The 11,512-nt window shown below is 36.8% G+C and overlaps 1 long non-coding RNA gene across 2 annotated transcripts in view; it reads right to left on the bottom strand.

The window, feature by feature from the left end:
- Nucleotides 1–2,844: 2,844 nt before the first annotated feature.
- LOC136397945 (uncharacterized) overlaps nt 2,845–11,512 on the bottom strand; it is a 28,642-nt gene continuing 19,974 nt past the window's right edge. For both annotated transcript variants that reach the window (XR_010749945.1, XR_010749946.1), the window contains 2 exons: nt 5,808–5,937; nt 2,845–3,580 (listed from right to left, as the gene is read on the bottom strand). This is a non-coding gene — a long non-coding RNA (uncharacterized lncRNA). The remainder of the gene's footprint in view (nt 3,581–5,807; nt 5,938–11,512) is intronic.

Genomic DNA, 11,512 nt, shown 5'->3' with positions numbered 1-11,512 from the left:
TTGGTTAGAGCATCGTCCTGATATGTTGGACAAGACACACACTAGAATCAATCAATGACTGTACAAATAAGTGGAATAGCAAAAACAAACAAACACACCCAGAAAATATAGGATCTGTGTGATTCAATGAAGGAATAGGAAATGGAATAAATCTTCCCCCTCAACTGGAAAGTGTGCTTCTGTTGTATTTTTCTGCTTTTTAAAATGAGTGTAGGTCTTCAGCTATTTCAAAATTTCTTTGCTATGTTGATTTCCTTAGATGAACAGCAATAGAAGAACCAAGTATTCTGTAATGGATCTTCAATCAATTACAGTGGAGTGTAAAAATATTCAGCTGCTTTTGAAAAAAAAATGCTCTTATAATTAAAAATCTGTTAGGAAGAAGAGTCCTAATTTTCCTTTATGTGCCTTGAAAATTTGCCAGGAATTTAAAAGTCTTCCATCATTACCCAGTGCTTCTGGACTTGAGCAGTCCCTCAGCACCTCAGTTAATTTTATGTCCTGAATCAAAATGACTTCTTTAGGCTTTCTTTTCTTTATCATGTCACCTAATTTAGTAAGATTTCGGGGATGGTTATTCTGATTAGGCTTTTGTTATTTAATTATGTGATCTTCTGTAACAATTATGCTATTCTGAAAGCAGTTTCTGAATAGCAAATTTCTTTTTTTTGGGGGGTGGGCTTTCCAGGTTCATGCCTGTCTCTTTTGATCTCAAGCTTGTCCAAAAAATTATATAGTGTTAATGGACATCAGAAGCAAGACCAGGACTTGATCTTTCATTGGATTTAATTAAGAGAGCTCATGCAATTACTACCTCTATTTGCTTAGAGGATATCAGCTAGGAATAACATTTTCTCCAATGGCAGCATCCTAAACTTCTGTGGCTTTTTTATATATGTGGCATTTCATTTTAGGCTAGTTCTATTTGAACTTTCTTCAAACAGAGGAAGAAACTCTTTAAGGAGAACAGCAAATCTGCACTGGGGTACACATTTTAGTTGTTAAACACTTTATTCTTTCAATTAAATTTTACCTCTAATTTTGAGCCTGTAAGATTGAACAGAAACCTGGCAGAGATAAACTTATCTCTGTAAGTCTAGACCTTGTTGCTCACTCATGACATTATTAAAATGGATGCTGGGAAAATTATAGTGCTATGACAAAATATGTAAGCCCAGAAATGTTGGTGTCAAGATTATCTGAGGCCCAATTCTGACTCTTCCACTGAGTCATACAAAAATTATATAATTTCTCTAAATCCCTATGTTTTCATCTGTAAGCACAGGTAATAACTGCAACAACCTCATCAAATTGCAGGGCCCCTAGGAAGCACTCAGTGCTAACTATTATCATTAGTCATTATGGCTGCTAAAGTACACTGTAGTCAATTACAGTAAATACCCACAATCTCTGTGCTTTTCTTTATGATGACTATGTATTGTCTTTTAGATATTTAGAAAGTAAGGAAGTGGAAGAGCCAAGGAAACTAGGGATTAAATTTAAAATCAATGCTTTTAGGAGAAGCAACACTGGGTAAAAATTGAGATCAAGGTTTCTTAAGTCTAAAAGCCTGGATTCGAATCACAGCGCTGTCACTGGTTAGCTCTTATTAGTACTTAAATAAGTTACTTAACCTCTCTGTGCCTGTTTGCTTGTTCTGAAATGGGAGATGAATATAGTGCCAACCTCACGTAGTTGTTCTGAGAATGATTCACCATATGTGTTCTGAAAGCAGTGCCCAGTAGGTCTGGCTCTATGGCCCTGTGACCTGTGCCATTTACCCAAGTCACCACGCTCAATATAATTTCATGCTTGGTTTAATGTTCTACTGCTGCTGTCTTCAAATGTTTAATAATTTCTTATTATTCCTAATAATTCTGGCCATGCCTGTGAGCAGAAGAGGTACGTAATATGCATGACCGCTTGCTGCTGCATCAGCATGTACAGCTCGTTTGTGACGCCCCACGAGCACAGACTTCCAGTAGATGCAAACGCGTGGGAGTTCAGCTGACTCAGAGCAAGTACAAGGTAAGCCTGTTACATCTAGGATGAAGTGAGAGTGCTGACAGTCCCAGGAGACCACAATTTTGGTTCAATACAGAATTTTCTTCAAAGGCAGAAAAAAGGCAATGACAGTCGAAGAAATATAATAACCAAAACTCGTTTTATATTCTTTCTTACTCATCTTACTTCCTTGTATTATACAACCATTTATGTTGAAATAATGACATAGGAGGAAAGGAAAGAACTTATCTTTTGTACTGTCAGTATGTCCTTATTAATAAGCTAAAGGGAGAGAGTGTTGGTCAAATGCGCCTGTATCAAGATGTGAATAAAAACAGCTGAATTATTTTTGCACAGTGCTTCCTCTGTCCTAGCAAGAAAGAAATACATATGCATGTATGACCTGTGAGGAATACAAATTGTGTGGTTTTGATGATCATGCACACAAGACAAGTACTCTTTCTTGTATTTTCATTTAAAGCTGGCATTACACAATGTAAAGATGGACAATAAAATCCGTGCTAAATTATTTAAAAAATTATTTTTCTTTACTTAGAATGACATTAGAGCAAATAAAAAACACTATAAAGAGTAAAGAGACCATGAAAGGTAGGAAAATCATTTATATTTTAATAGCTTTTACAGCATTTTTTCTTTATTTTTTGAACAAAGGGCTCTACACTTTTATTTTTCACATGGCCCAACAAATTATGTATCTGGCCTAATTGCTGGGCACATTATAAGTACTTTATATTCATATTTATATCTATATGTATGTGTGTGAGTATGATTGAGACCTACCTATCTATCACACAAAAGAATCTATTGTTTCCAGATACTTGTTTTAGAACGTTAAATTCTTAAAAGGAAAATCCAGAATTTCTATCCTTGGAAGAAAATTATTCCAACATGAAAAGAAGACTTACTCAGTATCTGAACCTGTTCCTGTGAGTTTTACATTCTCCATGAAGCTGATACACCCATTGCTCCCAGATTGGAAAGGTTTTCTTCTATATCACAGAGTCCTAACTAGATGGGCAAGTCCATAGTACACACTTTATTTCTTTAACCATCTTGTAGATACTTTTCAGTGTTCCTCTAAAGAACTTTACAGCTTTCTAAACCCTTTGAAATACATTTTCATCTAAGCCCTGCAACCCTTTTGAATTAGACAGTGAAGAAGTTAAAAAATAATGTGTATGGCTGGCTAGTTACCAACACACCTGGAAGGGCATCACCTGCTGAGCTCATCAGACGCCAGAGTCTGACCCTTCAGTTTTCCAGATTCAGTGAACAGAAAGTGTCAGTTTCTCCGAGCTCTATTGGACTTAGTCATGCTGATTCAAATCAACCAAATCCACGGGAGAATCAAGTAGAGAATTCAGAATGCCAATGGTGTAATTTGTAGAGAGAGATGTAACTTTCTGGCATGCCAGCACATTCCCTCGCTGTAGAAAACCGTCCTGGGAAGCCAGGTTATCAAGAGGTATCTTGTGAGCATGAAATCAGAGTAGGAGGGCTGGCTGGATACTCACATGTTTAATGGCATCAGGCTCTGGTGGGCCGGTAGATCTGTCTGGACAATAAGACAATAAGGAGAAGCAGGCATGCTGCATCAGTTATCTCCCTGAGATTCTCTGTTCTCCAGTCAGTGCTGGAGGCATCCTGATAAATCATGCTTTTCTTTCTCTCATGCCCTTGTTGACTGATTCAGGTTCTGCTGGACCTGATTGTTCTTTCTTGAGATCCGTGATTTTATCAATATAGTAATAGCCAGAGTCTTTCTTTCTGCTTCTGGCCTAGGGAATACTTTTTATTCCTTTAGGCACATTTCATATAAAGGAGATTTTGTATAACTTAGACTAGTTTTGAGGTTTAAGTCTGAGCTTTTAGGACTGACTTCATTTTCCAAAACAGAAAACAGGTTCAGAGAGTTTTAATAACTCAGGCTGAGGAAGGGAATCTACATGTTTACTCCTAGTCTGGGTTTTGTTTATTTGAATGCACATTTATATGCAATAATGTCTTTCCTGCTATATTATACTCTACTACATTTGCCTTTTCAAAATTTTAGAAATCTAGACCTTTTTTTTTTTTACTGTAAGATAACATCATATTAATTTCCTGTCAAACTCTTTGACTTAACCTACGAAATACCACATAATCTTAGCTCTCTTAGCTCTTGGCTCTCTATCCTCCAACCTTATTTTCTGTCTCTCTCCCTTCACTCCATACTCACATATTCTGCCTCGGGCGTTTTACACACACTTTTCCTCCACCTGGAGTGCTGTTCTCTTAGACATGTCCTTTGTTCCACTCTTTCACTTCAATCAGAACGCCGCTCAAATCCAACCCTCTATCTAATTACACCCCTATCCCCCTCCCCCATGCCATTGCCCCCTTTACATATGCTTGTAGCACTTAACACTCAGTTTAATGTCTTATTTAAATTTTACATACATATTTTTTATTTTGTCTGGCTTTCTTACTAAAATATAAGCTTCAAGGAGCTTTCTTTGTTTTATTCTTTGCTCTATTCTCAGTCTTTTGAACAACCTTTACCACACTGGACTATTGTGGAAAAAAGAAAACACATAGTGGGCACTTAGTATCCATTCGGGTCTTTACCAAGTGGGCGGTATATATTCCTTTGCTGTCTAACATCCATGCACTCATTGGGTCATTCACTGAACAACTTTCTCTTGAGTGGTTCTTCTGTGCACAAAGTAAGTCTTCTTGAAGTATATGTTGAGTGAAGAGATAGATAAATGAATAATTAACTGTTATAAGAGTTAGAAAGAAAAAAAAATGTCACTTCCAGTTAGGTCAGATATCAGGAGAGGATTCATGGAGAAGGTAGTATTTAATCCAGGTCTTGAAGGATAAGTTTGATTTATTTCTGTGGGCATGGGGATGGGAAGCATTATATATATATATTTATAATGAGGTCTGTAGAACTCTCTACTCTGCAGTTTTAACATCTTAGAAGGTAAGCTCCATGAGGGCAGAGGCTGTTTCTGTCTAGTTATCTTGGTTTATATAGTTTTATATAGTTTAGTATCTTTATATATCTAGTATTTATCATCTTGATATAGCTACTATATATCAAGATATATATATATAATTCATTTTATATTGATAGATATTATAAATGAATAGATACAAATAGAAAGTAAAGTGTTACAAAATTTATAAAGATGAGATTTTGATATGTATGACACTAAAGATTCCAAATGAAATCTTTAGATAAGCCCATTTTTATCTATAGGAAAAATTGGAGTCAATGTGTACATAGTTTAGAGTTAGTTTCAAATTAGTATAAAGGTTTATTATGGAATGTTGAAATTAATACATTTACCTCATAATTATTTTTTTAAATTAGAGTTTCAAATACAATTCATTATACAAAAGGCTCAGAAAGATTGAATAGTTTCCTTAATGCTGATGAGACCTTATTTGTCTTATGAGATTTTTAGCGGTTAAGCTCTGAACCATTATATTACCTTAAGGTAATTAAAAATAGTATATCTTTATGACAGCAAATCCTCTCTTGGGAACACCTCATAGTAATATGTTCCTATGCACTCGGCACTGATGTGTCTTATATCTTTATTAGTCATACGTATAACACATCATTTAATCATTTATTTAAGTACTCAACTAGAATATAGTTGAAGAGGAACTTATAGTCAGATAGTATGAATCTAAATATCGATATGATTCTTATTTAACCTTACAACATCAACCATGACAAGGAAGAAATGTCTAGTGTTTTCTTGGGAGTGTTTTTTTTTTTTACTTACCTGAGCATCAAGTTATCAAAGTGCAAGCTTGCACCCCTTGCCTTGGGGCCGACGGACTCTAATGGCCAATCCAGCACAGCTGCAAGAGCAGACCTGCCAGTCCTGAACACTTCCTTGTTTATCCATTTACCTGGCAGAGCATGAAACGCAGTGAATGCTTGACTATTTCTTAGGTGATTATTCCCCTTTCATTTCTGAACTTTAAAAACGACATATGGCAATACTAGGTTTTACAACCATCTTAGTGCTAGCACAAAATGTTTATTAACTGTGCTTGGTAAATTACAGTTTTCCAAATCTAGTTGAGTCAGAAAGCATGGTATGTTAGTTATTTACACGTCTCAGCCAGTGTTGTCGTGTTAGAAAGTTGTAGCAATAGAGGGGTATCACAAAATTCTATTTATTTTTTCTTCAAGACAATGGTACTTAAAGAAATATGATAAAACACCTGAGATTCTGTTGTGCGTTTAGAGATTGTAATTCTCCTAAATTTCAATCTGAGGTAGGTTATCTCTTGCATGAGACTGGTGTGTGATTCATTTGAGTTGTGGATATGATACTAAATACAATGGATGTATGCTCAATAAATTAAGGAAAACCTGGATGAATTTTGAAAGCCAAGGAAGTGGGACACCAAACAGTTTTAGCATTGGATTAGATGGTGGACTTCAGAGTCTGGGAAGCAGGCAAAGAAAGAAAAATCCAGGTGTCCTACGTGATGTATCTTGGCTATTTTTTTCTAGCAACCAACTGGAATGTTTTGCCTTTTGGATGTTTTCTCTTAGTTTTGAAATTTGCAGATTAATTCAGATAGATGCAAGGTACCATGTAACCATATTATCCTCGACACATTTTTAGTTTTTATTCACTTTTTCAAGAAATATTTTTAATGTATTTATTTACACAAGCTATTACAGATGTGGGCTGGGGAGTTAAAAAAGTCATTATTCTTCAATGAACTTTCTGCTAATTCTGAATAGTATTTGTTGTGGTTCATTTTGTATGTCAACTTGGCTAGGCCACAGTACCCAAATATTTGGTCCAACACTGGCCTAATACTCCTGTAAAGATATTTTTTGAGATGAGATTAACATTTAAATCAGTAGACTTTGAGTAAGGCAAGTTACTTTCATAATGTGGGTGGGCCTCATCCAATCAGTTTAAAATCTTAAGAAGAGTTGACCTTCCTGGAAGAAGAGAAGCTGCCAACAAGCTTCTCTTATATCTCAGTTGCAACTCTTTAGTGGTCTCTAGCCTGCTAGCTTATTTTGTAGATTTTGGACATGTCAGCATCCACAATCATATGAACCAATTGCTTAAAAGGAATTTCACTTTACACACACACACACACACACACACACACACACCGTTGTTTCTGTTTCTCTAAAGAGCCATCACTAATACGCTTTTTATAGTACAAGTGGAAAACATCACTAATGAATTGATAGCTTTTTTATTGATTTTTTTTCTAAGCGAGAGAGAGAGAAACATCAATTTGTTGTTCCACTTATATAAGCATTCATTGGTTGATTCTTGTTTGTACCCTGACTGGGGATTGAACTCTTAACCTTGGTATATCAGGACAACACTCTAACCAACTGAGCTACGTAGCCAGGAGAAATAACTTGTTTTAATTAAGCATTTTTATTAGAACTTTAATCCTCATTCTAGATAATGCTCTACAAATTTACAGTGATTTATGGTTTTCTAAGGGCTGTAACATGAATTTTTCCATTTATAGTTTATAATACTTTGGCAGAGAATTAGGACAGAGTACAAATATTTTCATTTTGAAGATTTGAAAAGTATTGTCCTCAGTTTATTATTTACTCAAAATCAGCTGTGAGGTGATAGCACAGTATCTGGTACTCTACCTTCCTCTCCTCCTTCTCTCTCTCTTCCTCCCACCCCCTTTCTCCCTCCTTACCTCCACAGCCAGTGGCTCAATTGGTTTGAGCATGGCCCTGAGTGCTGAGGATAACTGCATTGGAGTGCATCAGCCTCAGGTACACGAGCATCTGCCCCAGGTGGGGTTCCTGGGTGGATACCCGTCTGGGCACACGTGAAAGTCTGCCTCACTATCTCCCCTCCTCTCACCTTAAAAAAAAAGAGTATAAAGTAGCTAACATTTGGCATTGGCATTGATGAGGACAGTGAGTTTACTTGCACACACTGTGCTGGTTGTAAGCAACTGTGCTGAACTCAGCTCTGCCACCCCTCAGCCTGGCCTAGAGCAGGTGCCTGGCACTGAGAAGGTGCTCAGTAAGTCACTACCTTATGTATGAAGGGCTATTAATGTCCATGAAGTACTCTTCCTGGAGCATACTCTTCATTTCATGCATAGGATAAAGTGGGCAGTAAGCAAATTCAAAGTTAGCTTTAGTGAGTCAAAATGGCTCCTGCTGATGTCCTGCCTGAGGTCCCCAGACAGTGGGAGCACCAGAAAGGCCTTCCCCTGTGCAGGGTCTCCTTCTACGTAACAGGAAGGAAGACCTGGGTTAGGGACCATGCAAGTTCCATGGTCCTTTGTTGGCAGCCTTCTGCATCATCTGTAAATAATATTTTGTAAATGTATTAGCATAGTTAGAACCCTTTTTATACTCAAGGGAAAGTGGGCTTTTTTTTTTTTTTAAATTCCTTCTTTTTATTTTTATTTTTATTTATTTTTTTAGAGAGGAGAGAGAGAGGGAGAGAGAGAGAGAGAGAGAAGAGAGAGACAGGGGGGAGGAGCTGGAAGCATCAACTCCCATATGTGCCTTGACCAGGCAAGCCCAGGGTTTTGAACCGGCGACCTCAGCATTTCCAGGTCGACGCTTTATCCACTGCGCCACCACAGGTCAGGCCAAAAGTGGGCTTTTTATCTGCCTTTGTGATGCAGATCAGCCACCCACTTAGCTACTGCATCTCTACTATGAGGATACCTTGGAATGAATAGAATTTTTTAAAAAAATTATTGATTTTAGAGAGACAGAAAGGGAGAAAGAGGGAGAGAGAGAGAGAGAGAGAGAGAGACAGGAACATGGATCTGTTCCTGTAAGTGCCCTGACTGGGAATCGAAGCAGCAACCTCTGCACCTTGGGAAGACGTGCCAATCAATCGAATATCTGGCCAGGACAGAAATGGGTTAGATTTGAACACAACCTTCACAGAAAATTGTGGCAGGGTTATTAAGTGAAAGTGAATTTGTCATCACTAAAGACAGACATTTGCTGCAGTGGAAAACATACTGCACTTGAAGACAGGGGACCTTGTGGAAGCTCTGTGGGGTTGCATGATTATTTTTTTTATTGATTTTAATTTATTGTGTTTACATAGATTCTAGTGTCCCCTTGAATGCATCCCCCTCCCCTGTGTTCCTCTCAACATCTCCTTTGCCCCTCTCCCTACAGTGTCCTCCCCCCTTCCCTTATCCCATCCTCTCATCCCCTTTCCCTCTGTCCGTTTTCCCTCTGGACTCTTTGATCTCTCCTCTGCCACAATTCTGTTCCTCAGTTCACACTGTTCATTGAATTCCTCAAATGAGTGAGGTCATATGATATTTTTCTTTCTCTGTATGGCTTATTTCACTTAGTATAATAGTTTCCAAGTCCCTCCATGTTGTCATGAAAGGTAAGTTTCCTTCTTTTTCATGGCCCCATAGTATTCCATTGTATATATGTACCATTGCTTTATAATCCACTTGTCCACTGACAGACACTTGGGCTGTTTCCAGCTCTTTGCTATTATAAACAATGCTGCCATAAACATGGGGGTGCATTTTTTCTTTTGAATCAGTGATGTGGTGTTCTTGGGATATATTCCTAAAAGTGGGATGGTTGGGTCAAAAAGCAGTTCCGATTTTAATTTTTTGAGGAATCTCCATATTGTTTTCCACAGTGGCTGCACCAGTCTGCATTCCTACCAGCAGTACAGGAGGGTTCCCTTTCTCCACATCCTCGCCAGCATTTATTCTGTGTTGTTTTGTTAATGAGCGCCCTTCTGACTGATGTGAGGTGATATCTCATTGTGGTTTTAATTTGCATTTCTTTAATGATTAGTGATGTTGAGCATTTTTTCATATGACTATTGGCCATCTGTATGTCCTCTTTGGAGAACTGTCTATTCATTTCTTTTGCCCATTTTTGATGAGATTGTTTATCTTCCTGCTGTTGAGTTTTACAAGTTATTTATAAATTTTGGTTATTAACCTCTTATCAGACATATTAGCAAATATATTCTCCCATTGTGTGGGTTGTCTTTTTATTTTGTTAATGGTGTCTTTTGCTGTACAAAAGCTTTGTAGTCTCATATAGTCCCATTTGTTCATCCTGTCCTCTTTTTCACTTGCCTATGGAGTTAAATCAGGAAATATATTGCTGCGAGAGATGTTGGAGAGCTTAATGCTTATGATTTATTCTAAGATGCTTATGGTTTCACGACTTACATTTAAATCTTTTATCCATTTTGAGTTTATTTTTGTGAATGGTGTAAGTTGGTGGTCTAGTTTCATTTTTTTGCAGGTAGCTGTCCAATTTTCCCAACACTGTTTGTTAAAGAGACTGTCTTTACTCCATTGTATGCTCTTACCTCCTTTGTCAAATATCAATTGACCATAAAGGTGTGGGTTTATTTCTGGGTTCTCTGTTCTATTCCATTGATTTGTATGTCTGTTCTTATGCCTGTACCAAGCTGTTTTGAGTACAATGACTTTGTAGTATAACTTGATATCAGGAAGTGTGATACCATCCACTTTATTCTTTTTTTTTCAAGATTGCTGAGGCTATTTGTATTCTTTTTTGGTTCCATATACTTTTGGAATATTATTTCTATATCTTTGAAGTATGTCTTTGGTGTTTTAATAGGAATTGCATTGAATTTATAAATTGCTTTGGGTAATATAGACATTTTAATGATTTTTATTCTTCCTATCCACAAACATGGTATATGCTTCCACTTGTTTGTATCTTCCTTGATTTCTTTTATCAATTTTTTATAATTTTTGAGTATAAGTCTTTAACCTCCTTGGTTAAATTTACTCCAAGGTACTATGTTTATTTTGTTGCAATAGTGAAGGGGATTTTTTTCTTAATTCCTCTTTCAGACAGTTCATTGTTGGTGTATAAAAATACCTCTGATTTCTGAATATTAATTTTATACCCTGCCACCTTACCAAATTCATTTATTAGGTCCAGTAGTTTTTTGACTGAGACTTTAGGGTTTTCTATGTACAGGATCATATCATCAGCAAATAATGATAATTTTATTTCTTCTTTTCTGATTTGGATGCCTTTTATTTCTTCTTCTTATCTGAGTGCTGTGGTTAAAACTTCCAGAACTATATTGAATAAGAGTGGTGAAAGGAGGTACCCTGCCTTGTTCCTGATCTTAAGAGGATTGCTTTTAATTTTTCCCCATTGAATATGATGTTGGCAGTGAGTGTGTCATAGATGTCCTTTGTATGTTGAGGTATGTTCTCTGTATTCCTACTTTACTGAGAGTCTTGATCATAAATGGGTGCCTTATCTGCATCCATCGAAATTATCATGTGGTTTTTCTCCTTCCTTTTTTTTATGTGATGAATCACATTGATTGTTTTGCAAATATTGTACCAGCCTTGCCTCCCCAGTATAAATCTCACTTGATCATGATGTATGATTTTTTTCATGTATTGCTGGATCCGGTTTGCTAATATTTTGTTGAGAATTTTAGTATCTAAATTCATCAGG

Source organism: Saccopteryx leptura, chromosome 3, assembly GCF_036850995.1.
Source record: "Saccopteryx leptura isolate mSacLep1 chromosome 3, mSacLep1_pri_phased_curated, whole genome shotgun sequence".
In the NCBI taxonomy this organism is placed as follows: Eukaryota; Metazoa; Chordata; class Mammalia; order Chiroptera; family Emballonuridae; genus Saccopteryx; species Saccopteryx leptura.
This window is presented reverse-complemented; position numbering and strand designations above follow the sequence as displayed.